Genomic DNA, 14,600 nt, shown 5'->3' with positions numbered 1-14,600 from the left:
CACTACCCCTCCCCTGTGGCAGGGCATTCCCTTTTGTTCTCTCTTTCTTTTTGGGTGTTGTAGTTTGCACTAGAGGCATTGAGTGGCCATTGTGCTTGATCTATAGTCTACATTCAACTCGCATTTCCCAACCTGAGATGGTCCTCCAAATACCCTTTCTTGGTGTTCCCTTTTCTATCTATCTGAGCTGCCTTTTCCCCCAACAATTGAGACCAGTTTTACTCCCAAGCCATGGAGTAAACCTCCTGGTCCTTATCTCTACTATTCTTGGGTGCTAGTCTCCCATTCTGTTACTTTATATTCCATAGATGAGTGCAATCTTTCTATGTCTCTTTCCGACTCATTTCACTTAACATGATACTTTTCATGTTGATCCATTTAATATGACTCTTCTTAATACTATATACTAGATACTTCTAGATACTACTCTAGATGTTATTATTGCCCTCAAGAAGCCCATATTTTAAAAAATAAAGACAAAGTAAGCAGTTATCTGAAGGCTGAAGTAATGTTGCTCAAGGCAACATTAAGTGGCTAAAGAGCCCCTGTTTGACTACAGGTCATTTCAAAAGGGCCAGAGTTTAATATCTTGTATATAGAGAATGATGGGGCATGAGACTAAGGCATTAACTAATAGAACAAGTAGACTTCAGGGAGAACCTATGGTTAGAAGGAAACCACAATTGTCAAAAGTTTGAGAAGCACTGGCTCAAAGTTTAATGATAGAACAAAAGGAAATCTGACCACAAAAGCACCTATATTGACAACAGAGTAATCAGATACTGTAAGATTAGAACATGGTGAAACGAACAAGAAGGAAACTAAAATATTTTTTATAAGTGTAGTTTTAATGAATCATACATATTTTCTTACATTACATGCAATGTATTTATCCTATGTGAATATAGTCTTAAATATGACAGATTCATTTAGATTATTATTCTTTTGGTGCTATACCTATAGATGTATAGCAATAAAAAGCAGATTTTCTTACAGTACTTTCAAATCCCACAAAGGAGAATAAACTTTTTTTAATCATTATAGTACTTGCTTTATAAGCACTCACACCTCTTATTTAAAGAAGTGCCAATAAAATACAATGTCAACTATCAGGGTAATTAACTGTTTTATATTTTATCAATGATATTATTTCTCCTTTCTTAGAAATATGAGTAATAGGCCCTTAGTTTTTTTATGTAGGAATATTGCTATTTATTCAGCCATTGATTAGGCTGATTGAATTGGGCGTGAACTCCACCTTATGTCATTTTTTTTCCTTTTTTATAAGTTTATTTATTGAATCACCGTGAGAGCAGTTACAAAGCTTTCAGGTTTAAGTCTCAGTAATACAATGATGAAACACCTGTCCCTTCACCAGTGCCCATTTTCCACCACCAAAAACCCCAGTATACCCCCCATCCCACAGCTTCCCCCTACCTGTGGGGCAGATGATTTCCACATTACTCTCTCTCTTTGATTTCATTCAATATTTCGACCACAGACCCACCATTATTAAATTTGGGATTTTACCCCAATACTCAGATCTGCTGAAAAGGCAGCAATAGACAGTTTGTGTTCTATTGCTGGTTATGAATAACATATGATGTTATGCGGCCGCAGTAGTGGCTGTGCAATTTTGGAATTCCAAAATTTTAACAATTAAATCTGGATGGATTTCTGCCAAAACCTGCTGGGTTCCAAGATTTGTTCCTGAGTCTCTGGGATCATGGCCGTTAAGCATCTTGATCAGGAGTCGAGAGGTCGTTCATGGGAGGCGACTTGGGGTCTCGTTTGGGTGGGGAGGAAAGGTCCAGCTCCACCCCCATCCCATGATGCCCTGCGTGTCTCGTCACTGCAGGCCCCAACCTGACTATCCAATGGTCTCTGAAGGATGGCGGCCACCGAGCCTCCAGGTGGAGCAGGCGGAGGGATAGCACCCTTTGCCCCCTAGGGTGTCCTGGCACGAGTAACATACAGTGGGGACCGAACACATTTCTGTCCAAAGCAGGCCATTAGTTTTTATGATATTTGGGATTTATTGTCTCATGACACATATACCATGTTAAAATTTTCCAAAACTGTACTTATAAATAATTATTTTAATTAATTTAATACAATTTAAGGAATTTATAAAATTTAGGAGTATATTTAGATAAAAAACAATAAACAATTCCAGTTAGCCATTTCATTCCCATCAAACATGACTCTGAGGAACCAAACCAGTTCTATCCCAGTGTAAAATGAAATTTATATATCTCTATGTATATTTTCCTGGCTTATGATGTTAAGATAATGACCTTAATTTTGCCAAGAAAATAGAGACCACATTTTGTACTTATTAGTGGTTATATCACTTTGCTCAACTTAAACTTAACTAAGCATGTAAAAGCAAATTTGTTAACCTCAAATTTATTTTAGCACACTAAATTTTAAAAATATAATTTCACCGTTTGAGAGGAATCTATTCAAAAGACTCAGGGAGTAGATGTCATGACATCTTATAAAATTTAAGCTTTGAGAATTGAAGTGTGTCTTACTCCTAAATTTTTTCTAGCAACAGATTTGGAGTAAAAATTAAAGCCATACATGTTTAGGTTCAAATTTTCAGAACAAAATTACTACCTAAAATTTCCTATATGTTCACCTATAACATACTCAACTTTGTGATTTTGTGGATTTTTAAAAAAATAGTCGTGCTCCTGTGATTCAACAGTCTATAAAGTTAATTTAGTTTGTTTTCACATAATTATTAATATATGGTCTAGCTGATTCAGCAAAATATGTTAGATTGAGAAACAAAATACTCCCAGTTTTAAAAAATCAATATTTTGTTAGAAGTGAATATCTATCTTTAGAGTGCAGTTAATGTTTTACTAGTAAAAGAAACTTGTTCCACATGCAACAGCTTCCTCAATGACAAACCATATGTTTATGTTAGATTTTTAAATTTTACACAAATAAAGTAAATATTTTTGTTTTTAATATTTTTTAAAAGTTTATCAAATGCTGGTTATCAAAATGTCAATATTTGGGGGATGTAACTTCATGCTTTTAAAAAACGCAGTTACCTCATAGTATCCACTACCAAAGTAACAATATTCCACCACAATTTATTGAGTACCCTCCCTCCTTATGTTCCTTCTTTACTCTCCGCTCTGATTAAGATCAAGGGTTTATTTCATTTGGTTTTGTCTGTTCTCTTGCCTTGCTTCTCTGTAGCCCATATATTAATGAGATCACATGTGTCTGTTTTTCACCTTTTGACTTCTGACTTCATGACCCACTTCTGTTTATCCATGTTGTTGCAAGATTAACAATGTATCTCTTCTTATGGCTGAGTAGTATTCTATTGTGTATATTTCACATCTTTTTATTTAGCCATAAGTGTTGAGCATTTGGGTTTTTTTTTAAATGTTGGTTATCATAAATGATACCTAAGTGTGTGTATGCTTTTTTAAAAATTAGTGTTTAAATGATCTTTGGATAGTAGTCTAAGAGTAGGATTGCTAGATAATAAGGTAGATATATTTTTAATGCCTTGATAATTCTTCACCTATTTTCCATGAGGGTTGAACTAATTTACATTCTCATCAACAGTGAACGAAGATCCTTTTTGTCTTTCACTACTTCCATCACTTATTTCTATCTTTTTAAAAAGTTCAGAAGCCATTTCGAAAATATATGAGATGGGGGTATCACATTATTTTTGTTTTCATTTTCCTTATAGTAGGTGATCACAATAATTTTTCATGTGCTTGTTGGTCATCTGCATACTTGATCACTTGATCAATTGAATTCTCGTTAATCGTTGATTTGCTTGAGTGGGTGTCAGTAACGTCTCCATTTGTCCCTGTCACATGCTAGTGTAGCCCAATGGCGTCTGTTTATTCTAGGAACGTGAAGAGTCTCAAACCGATCGTTCATGATCTTGATGAAGAAATTGACCATCTGGTAGATGGGTGGCCACGTGGTCTTTTGATGTCCCGTGGAATCCAGTCGGTAACGGCTCTAGTCCAGAGGTCAACTCTAAATCTCATCATGTGATCAGCCCATCTGATTTTTGATGCCTTGGCAAACGAGACAGCGTCCCTGATTCTTGATTGTCGACGGAGGTCGGAAATCCGGATCTGCATACATTCTTTGGTAAAGTGTTGGTTCAGTTTTGATTCAACTAAATTAAAAGAACATATACTTTAATTTTTTAGCTTGATGGTCAGAAAGTTTACTTAAAAATTAAAGCGTTATCCAACAATTAAATGAAGAAAAACAAGAAATGGTATCCATTTAATCTCTATTACTTTACACAGTATTAATGGACCTTTCCCACACATATCCCAGACAGTCTATATCTCTCTATTTCCTGTTAAGCCTTTAGTTTGATATCTAGTAACTCGATGGCTCTTAAAGTGAAAAGTCCCAAAATACTTTTGGGTAATAATACACTAAATGACCAGCTGGGCAGTAATACCAAACACTTCTCCTGTCACCTGATGCAGTAAGATATTTTCATTGCCCTTAGATACTTAATGCTTTGTTTTATCAGAAATTGCCTGACATTCTATCTTGGATTGGGAGTTTCCAAACAGGTTAGGGAAAAGAGATGAACTACTCCTAGTTGTCATTCTAATTTGATCACAACTTAATGTGAGAATTCTCCATTGTGGTTTAGAAAACTGAAACTAAATGTGGTAGTATTAGTAAATGATCTATTTTACTTACTCTAGCAGAGTTATTACTCATTTCAAGTTAAGAACAAAAAATCTAGGAAAAATACTAAGGTAGATGGAATGCTTGCATAGCAGATTTACATGAAGGCTCTTAGTAAACCAGGAATTACCCTTACCTGAACCTCAGGTAAAGGAATCTACTATTCTTTGCTATTCCTCCTCTCCTTCCTATTAACAGCCATAGGACATAACAGCAACTTTGTGAGTCTTGAAACTAATAATAGGGATAGTGGAAACTGATAATAGGGACATATAAAAGGGGCTTGGCTTCATGATTTTGTAGAATATCATACCAACCTCTGTCTGTCCATATGCCTTTTTTGTTTTGTTTTGGGTAACACCTAGAAGTGCTCAGGGATTACCCATGAATCTGTGTTTAGGGATCTCTCTTGGTGCTTCGAGCTGGGTTAGCAGTATTCAAGGCCAGCTCTTTAACTACTGTACTGTCTCTGATCTCTAGTTTGCTTATTTTAACATGAAAAAAAAACCTGTAATATCCAAACCGTTTTATAATCGAACAATCATAATTTATATCTAAGAATATCTTAGGGCTCTATCTTTTTTAGAGACTTTATTTTATTTAGAAAATTGAATTAGGGGGTATGGTGCCGCCAGCAGGTCAATCTGTACCTGTGAGGCAAGTGCATCAGCAGCCTCATGGTGCCTTCAGACTTCCAGATACCCCAAAATTGCTGCTGTGCCTTTGGCCAGACCCCAAAAACTTGGGGCAAAGTTTACCAAGAAAGTAAATGGCTAAAAGTTAGGTATGTGGGAAACACACCCACAAACCACCTCCGGCTCAGCTATATAATTGGAGGCAAGGCCTCTTTGGTCCTGATTGAACTGCTTAATGGCCATGATCCCAGAGACTCAGAAACGAATCTCGGAACCCAGCGGCTTTAGGTAGAAATGTGTCCAGTCTCTGCAGTAGGCTACCGGTGCTGGGCCAACCCAGGAGGGAATAGGTTTCGTGCCTTCACCTGTTCCCCCTGGCGGCCCAGTGGCCGCCATCCTTCTGAGGCCACTGGATAGTCACATTTGGGCCCCCAGTGACGAGACACACAGGGCCTCATGGGATGGGGGTGGAGCTGGGCTTGTCCTCCCCACTCTAATGAGACCCCAAGTCATCGCCCATGGATGGCTTCTCTGGCTCCTGATCAAGCTGCTTAACGGCCATGATCCCAGAGACTCAGAAACAAATCTCAAAACCCAGTGGCTTTTGGCAGAAATGCATCAATACCACACAGTATGTTACTGTTGCCGGGCCACCCCAGAGAGGAAAGGGTATTGTCCCTCCGCCTGCTCCCTCATGGTGGCTTGGTGGCCGTCATCCTCCAGAGGCCATTGGACAGTCAGGCTTGGGCTCGCAGTGACAAAACTTGTTGGGTCTCACGGGATGGGGTGGAGCCAGGCCTGTCCTCCCCACCCCAACGAGACCCCAAGTCACTGCCCACAAATGGCCTCTCTGGCTCCTCTTCAAGCTGCTTAACGGCCATGATCCCAGAGACTCAGGAGCAAATCTCGAAACCCAGTGGCTTTTGGCAGAAATCCTTCCAGATTTAAGTGTTAAAATTTCAGAATTTCAAAACCACATGGCCCTACTGCAGCCACGTGACATCATATGTTATTCATAATCAGCAATACAACACAAACTGTTTATTGTTGCCTTTTCATCAGATCTGAGTGTTGGGGTAAAATCTCAAATAATAATGGTGGGTCTGGTGTCGAAATATTGAATGTGATCAAAGTAGAGAGAGAGTAATGTGGAAAATATCTGCCCCACAGGTAGGGGGAGGGCATGGGATGGGGTATACTGGGGTTTTTGGTGATGGAGAATGGGCACTGGTGAAGGTACGGGTGTTTCATTGTATGACTGAGACTTAGACCCAAAAGCTTTGTAACTGCTCTCATGGTGATTCAATAAATAAAATTTTAAAAAATGAAAAAAAAGTAAGGCGGAGTTCATGAACAATTCAATCAGCTAATCAGTGGCTGAATAAATAGCAGTACTCCTGCAAAAAAAAAAAGAGCTTCTTTTGATATACTTACAAGATAAAAACATTTTCATACAGTAGTTAATGTCCGAATAAATATTTTTATATTAGTAAAAAAATAATAAAAAATAAAAAATTGAATTAAATTATTTTATATGCTTTGAAATATTGTTAATATTAATGCTATTGGTGTTCTAAGTTTCTGCACCTTAACTATCACTGAAGTGCCAAAAACCTTCTAGCCCTGTTCCTTATTTCACTTCTAGTACACACATCCTTCTCCCTTTCTACCCACTTTTTCAGTGATAACTTTAGTTACTCAAAAGTTTTAGAGTCTGTTTTCATCAAACTCCATTCATTACTTTTTTTGCTTCTTTTTGCTCCACGTATGAATGAGAGTCTCTGGCATTTATCTTTTTCCAATTGATTTATTTCACTTAACATGCTATCCTTTAATTCCCTTTAAGTTGTAGCAAATGGCAAGATTTAATCTTTTCCTACAGCTAAGTAGCAATGCATTATATAGAGTAGTAATGAAATATTTATATCAAAAATAAAATACCAAAAATATTTCTATAAATATATCATAAATTTCTTCTTTCAAAGTTGCTATATATACCATAGAAATATGCTATCTATATATGTATATGCTGAGTAGTATTATAATCTAACTATCTTTCTATCTATCTATCATCTATCTATCATCTCTCTCATGGTTTGTTTTTGCAGAGTGCAGGTCTTTGGACTATATTTAGCAGTGCTTGGAATTTACTCCTGGATCCATTATCAGGGATTACTCCTGGAAGTTATCAGGGAACCATATGAGGTTTCAGGGATAGAACTCAGGTCAGCTGCTTGCAAGGAAAGTGTCTTAACTCCTGGCTCTATCATAGTTTCTTTATCCACTCATCTATACATTTGGGTTATTTGTTTGGTTATTGTACATAGCTCTGCAATGAACATAAACGTGCATATGTAAGAATATAGAAGTGATGGTCATATGAGAGTTATATTTGAATTTTTTCAGAAGTCTTCATTTTGTTTTCCATAGAGTCTGAAACAATTTTATTTATACCATCAGTAAATGAGTATTCCTATTCAGCATATCTCCACCAGTACTTTTTGATATAGGCCATTCTCAGTGATGAGAAATTTCTACAATTTTAATTTCTATTTCTCTGATGAGAAGTGCTGAAGAAATTTTTTCACGTGCCTATTTACTTTTGTATTTTTTTTTTTTTTAGGAATGATATACTCACCTCCTCTCCCCATTTTACTATGAGTTTGTTGATGGAGTCTTATTGTTTAGCTCTTTATCAGATGTGTGCTATGTAAATATATTCTCCCATTCTGTAATTATCATCTTATTTGCCAAGCCTCTTTATCATTCAAAAACTTCTAATCATTTTTATTAGTAGCAATGACATTGTAAAGTTATTCATGCCTGGGTTTCACACATACATTGTTTCAACACCAATCCCTTCACCTTTGCCTGCTGTACTCCCTCAACTCCACCCTTCCTTTGCCTCCTACCCATCGGTCTGCCTCTATGAAGGATATTTTTAAAAAATATATAAATTACAGAAAATTCTAGGTTGTTGAAATCCACTGATTTATTTATTTTTGACAACGAAGTTAATTATTGAAGGCAAGTTTGAGGTCAGTATACTCTATGTTATCTTCTTTGTATTTTATGAATTTTGCTCTAATAGCAAGGCCTATGACTCATTTTGAATTAACTTTTGTGTATGGTGTGAGATAAGGGTCTAATGAAAAACTTTTGTACATGACTATTTTTCCCTATATCGCTTTTTTTTTAATTCTATTTTTTGGGAGAAGGAGGGCTCACACCCATCTGTGCTCAGAGCTTACTCCTGGCTCTGCAGTCAGGGATCAGATGGTGTCAGAGATTGAACCTTGTTCAGTGGCATGCAGGGCAACTTCCCTACTGTCTGGACTATCTCTCTGGTCCCTTCCAATACCATTTGTTGAAAGACTTTCTTGCTACACTTACTGTCTCTAGCTCTTTACCTGACTTTTGTCTCCTTGAAAAATTAGGGCATGAATTATAGTAGCTACTATCATTTGCATTTGCTTTTATTGATTAAACTGATTGGTTTGGATTGTTTCCTTGGAAGGAGGCTTTGGCATCCCATAGTTGGCTCTTAAGATTTGCTGTTTGTATTAAAGGCAATAAAGAAATATTTTCCTTTCTGGATTCATGAAGCAAAGTGTATTGCCACGAAGCATTAAGAAACGTACTGAAGGTGTCAAAAAGAAATAAAAATAAATGTTTTACTTTACTCATGATAAGATGCTCTACCTATTAGCTGTGAGTTATAGGTCAAAAGTGTTGTTAAAAGTCTATAGAGGTAAAACATATAGTTTAACAATTTTGTTTTGATTAGTCTATTTAAATCATGTTGAAAACCTTAATTTTACACATAATACACTTGACAAGTTTGCTTCACATTGTGTATTAACCAGGACACACTAATCTTTAAGAGTTTCATTCTTAAAATTTTGATCTTTATAAAAGCACTCAGATATTAAAGTTTTAAATACATAGATTACCATGAAACATGTGTATATACTTTCAGATTTTTGTTTCTGTGTTTGGGGGTAGATGCCAAGAAGTGGAATCACTGGGTTGTATGGGAGTTCTATTACAATTTATTTGAGAGATATCCATATTGTTTTCCATAGAGGCTGAACAATATGGGATTCCCACCAATAGTGTCTGAGTTATCTCACAAGCACGAACTGTTTTCAGAATTTTTAATATATGCCATTCTCATTGCATATCCTAATGATGATATCCTAATGTTGCTTTGGTTTTTATTTCCTAAGTCATAAACATGATGAAAACTTTTTTATTTTTATTTACTTTTTATTTTTTTCCATTAAAATCCATTCTTTATTTTTTTTAAAATTTTTTTAAAATTTATTTATTTATTGAATCACTGTGGGAAAGGTTACAAAGCTTTCAGGTTTAGGTCTCAGTCATGCAAATATCAAACACATTTCCCTTTACCAATACTTATTTTTTACCATGAAGAACCCCAATAAGACCCCACCCCCCACCCCTCCCAGTCCCTGTGAGGCAGATGAATTCTAGTTAACACTCTATCTGCTTTGATTAGATTCACTGGATGAAAACTTTTTAATGCTTATTGGCAATCTGTATGTCTTCTTTGATATGAGCAGTCAACTGTCTGTTCATCTACTCTCCCCATTTGGGGAAGGGGTCATTGGATTTTTTGTTGTTGATCTTTGTAAGAGCTTTTGAGATACTGGATATTAGCCCTTATCTTATATAGTGCATGTAAATATTAACACCACTTAACCATATTCCTAAAATAAAATGTTAAAATGTAAAAAAATTCTCAAATGATTTTAAAAGGCTGAATATTAGGGTCATAATTAAGAAAATGCACTAAATTATTCTTCTTTAGTCTTTTAAAAGAATTATTTAATTTATGATAAAATAAATATTACTTTTTTAATATCACCATTTTATATGGAAAATTAATAAGGTATAATGTAATGTTACATTGTTTTTATACTAAGTAATAAAATCTAATTAAATAATGGATTTTGAAGTAAGAAAATAAAATAAGGCAAAGACATATTAAGTGGTAGCTAATTTCATACTATATAGGTATTAAATTTTAATATAGCATTTTAATTCATTTTGAATAAAAATTATTTATAGTATGAAGACTTAAGAGAGCCAATATATTCTGCTATAATAGGAGAGATTATTAATATAATTCATCACATTAGTTGGAAATATACTAAAACATAATTATCACAAGAGATAATGAAAATAATTACTAAAATTCTATATCAACTCTTGATTAATCACTAAAAATTATGTTCGGAGTTTTTTTCATAGGATGCATGAGTATCTATTTAAAACTTGGAGTTGGCATTATAGTTAGAGAGAATATTAGGGTTATTCTTTTTAATACAGGAATAAGTTTGGAGTGTACTCTGAACCAATTCTTATTTAGTTACATACCAGAACAACTGAGCCACAGATATTCAGAAAGGAAAATAATTAATATACAAATAAAAGAATGTACATAAACATTAAATTTTCATACAATACAATAAAGGGTTTTTTCAAGTGAAATTATTACAAATCTAATGATAGAAAATCAATTAAAATTATTTAAGGAAACAAAATAACCAAAATTTTTCAAGCTGTTTGCTACATTAGAGAGTAACAAAGTTTGAAGGCAAATATACCTGAAGATGGTAGGTCCACATGTTCCCCACCAACTTCAAATTTATGGTATATTTTCTGATGGATGTTGAATGAAATTCTGAAGCCAAGATACAGCTATTACATACGTATCACCACCAAATTATCAGCACATAACTAACCATCTGTACATATGCTTTGTAGAACAGTAACATTTGTGTCTGAGTGCTCACTCAATTGCACATAAACACACATGCATACACATAAAACATATATACACACTCACAAATACACACAACATGTACACCACATACATTTATACAACATAAGCACATACATATGTGTTTGCACATGTACATATAAATACACACACACGCACACACCTGTTCTCTTTCAAAGAAATACTGGCAAAATTCCAAAAGGATTAAATCAGGATTTCTAAAAACTAAAACTAGAAGGTGATAGAAGTAGGTTGGCAGGATATAGAATCTATACTGTTAACTATAGGAATTTGAGAGAAGCTCTGTAACTTGAGAGCAAGGAATCTGCCTTAAAATATTTTTGGATAATTTCTAGTGATAACAAAGAAGTAATTTTGTGACGAGATTAACACAATATTAGGAGTGAAGAATATACTTTGAGATTGTTGTTTCATTAGTATTTTCCCCTATAAAATGCCATCATCAAAAGCCTGTGGCAGTTTTGCAACAATTCTCAATCTTGGCTGCTTTTTTAAAGTTAAGGATTTGAATATCCAGCACAAAGTAGAAGTTTTTGTACAATAGTAGAGGTTCCAATTATATTTTGTACAACCATAGAGGTTCCAAACATATCAAGGTATGTCCTATTATAACATAGAGATGCTGGTTGGAGGATAACATATTGAATATACAATGTTTCATACTGAATTTTAAATTTTAATTTAAATTAATTTTGATTTTTGACCCTAACTTGGCTGTTCTCAGAGCTTAATCCTGGCTTTGTGCTCAGAGATCATCCCTTACAATGCTCGGGGGACCAGATGCCATGCCTATGATAGAATCTGGGCTGAATTTTAGAGAAAGAGAGTATTATAAAACAGTAATAAAGTTAATAGATAAAAGTGTTGAACTATTAGTAGCTATAGATAAAGTTGATAAAGTTAGTAGCAGTAGGTAAAGTTAATAATTTTAGTAGGTAAAACTGTCAATTTTTTTCAAAGATATAGAAATGATATAAAATATTAGTTGGGATGAATGCAGTACCATTTTCTACATTTGATAAGTTAAATAAACAGGACATAAAGATTGTGTGGCAATGGGACCAGATGGAGCCAGATGGAACTTGACGTTCACAGGGCCAACCACAGTTCGATTCCAGCATCCATATTGTCCCTAAGTCCCGCCAGGAGTGATCCCTATGCACAGAGCCAGGAGTAAGCCTTGATCACTGCATGATTTAGCCTCCAAATGAAGCAAATAAAAGATTGTGTGGAGATACTAAAACAAAGAAATAATGGATCTTCCAAAAGTCAGGTAAAGTTAATAAAGCTGTTCCTCAAGCATTGAGGTTGAAGAAACAGTGGACCATTAAAAAACAATGTTATAAAAGGAATAAGGTAGATTTTAAAATACCATAAAAAGTTTAGCCTCTGAAAATTTGGCTTTAATGTAGAACATTTCACATGTAATTTAGCTGGAGTGTCATTTTTATCAATGAAAATAGAGAAATAATTCTTTATCTAAGAGAGTTTTTATGAACCACAAATTAAATAATGTAGGTAAAATAATTACTTTTGAAGGGCCGGGTTGAGTCAAACCAGGGTCAGCAAAGCAAATTCTTTACCTCCTGTACTGTTTTTATGACTCCCTCAAATAAACCTTTAACTATAATAGCATATCAGTGGGATAAATAAAACATTATCCATTTATATATTTTTATAATTAGATAAATTCTAGTTATTTTCCCTATTGGATATTGTAGTTGTATTTCTTTACAAATTATCTAGGACTTAGTAAAAAAAATCTTTGAGTGATTAAATTAATGACAACAGCATAAAAACTAAAAATGAATGCTGACTCAGATCTATAAAAATAAGGAAAACTAATAATTAGGTAAATAACTATTGTATTATGCATGGTTTGTTATTTTTTATATAGTTTTCTTTCATACAACAAATCTAATACTGCTTGGTTTGCTTGCTCATCAGGTTTATTCAATGTGGGATTATTATTTTTACCCCAAGTGCCATTATATTAGGCTAATAAGAATGTTGTGGGATCTGTTTATTACCTTGGCCTGCTTGTTAATGAGACTCATGTGGGTTTCAGTGTATAATTATCCACCTTGAGGGAATGAGGTGGTTTCCTGCCTGGGAGTCAATCTGTTACCAGAATGTAGAGTAGCATTATTTCACCCTGGCAGTTCAATTCTAGTTGTAGATAATCATACAAATGATATAAAATCACGTTCATAGTTGTCAATGTATTTTATCAGCATCAAGTGATTCATGTTTTTTGTTGTTTAATATACGGGAATCCAGTTATTAATACGATTTTGAAAAGGGAGCTTTTTTTGAACATGCTAGTCATAAAGAACTGCTTTTCATTTTTTTCCAAATATAATTTGTAGTGTATATATATGTATATTAAATTAAATCACTGTGAATTACAAAGTTACAAAGTTATTCATGACTGGGTTTCATGGTTGGGTTTCATGTGTGCAATGTACCAACACCAATCCCTTTACTTCTGTGCACTTCCTTCTAATGTCCCCAATTTTCCTCATGACTCCCAGCCTTCCTTTTGGTAAACACATTTTCCCTTTCCTTTTAAGCACAGTGGTTTACAATACTATTGTCAACAAGGTATCATATATGTCACCCGCCCTCCTTTCAACACTCATTTCCCCATCCACAGTGATCATTCCCTTTATCAACGTCATAGTCTTCCCTTCCCTGACCTATCCTGCTCACAGTGGCACACACCTCACAGTGGCAAGATTTGTACTAAGGCCCAACATTCCTGCTCCTCATTTCTATTGCCTTTGGGTATATTTATACCCCAGTTCGGTTTCTTTATATTCTGTATATGAGTGAGATCATTCTGTGTCTATTCTCTGCTTCTGACTCATTTGACTGAGCACAATACTCTCCAAATCCATCTATGCAGCATAAAGTTGTGTGATTTTATTTTTTCTTGCAGCTGAGTGGTATTCCATCATGTATTTGTACCATAGCTTCTTTATCTAGTTATCTTTCTCAGGCACTTGGATTATTTTCAGATTTTGGCTGCTTTGAATAGTGCTTTTATGCATTGTGTTTTAGTGCTTCTGCATTGTTTATTTTAAGAAGTGGAATTGCTGGATTATATGATGTTATATATTATTATATATTCCTCATTGCTAGATTTTTGAGAAATGTCCGTGTTTTCTTCCAAAAATGATGAACCAGCTGACATTCACACCAGCAGTGGATGAAGGTCACTCTCCCTACTGTGTCCACAACATTGGGTGTTATTATTACTGTGGCCCCAGTTTTAGGATAATATTTGTTTAGTTTTGGCTCTAAATTAGCATTCATATCACCAAATATTCACAGTATATTTTCACTCATTAAAGCTGATCCCTAAGGAGGTTTTACATATTTATCTTTAAAAATATCCTTTCACAAGATAGCTTTTGCTATATTCT

Source organism: Sorex fumeus, unplaced genomic scaffold (assembly GCF_029834395.1).
Source record: "Sorex fumeus unplaced genomic scaffold, SorFum_2.1 ptg000098l, whole genome shotgun sequence".
NCBI classification, from domain to species: Eukaryota; Metazoa; Chordata; class Mammalia; order Eulipotyphla; family Soricidae; genus Sorex; species Sorex fumeus.
This window is presented reverse-complemented; position numbering follows the sequence as displayed.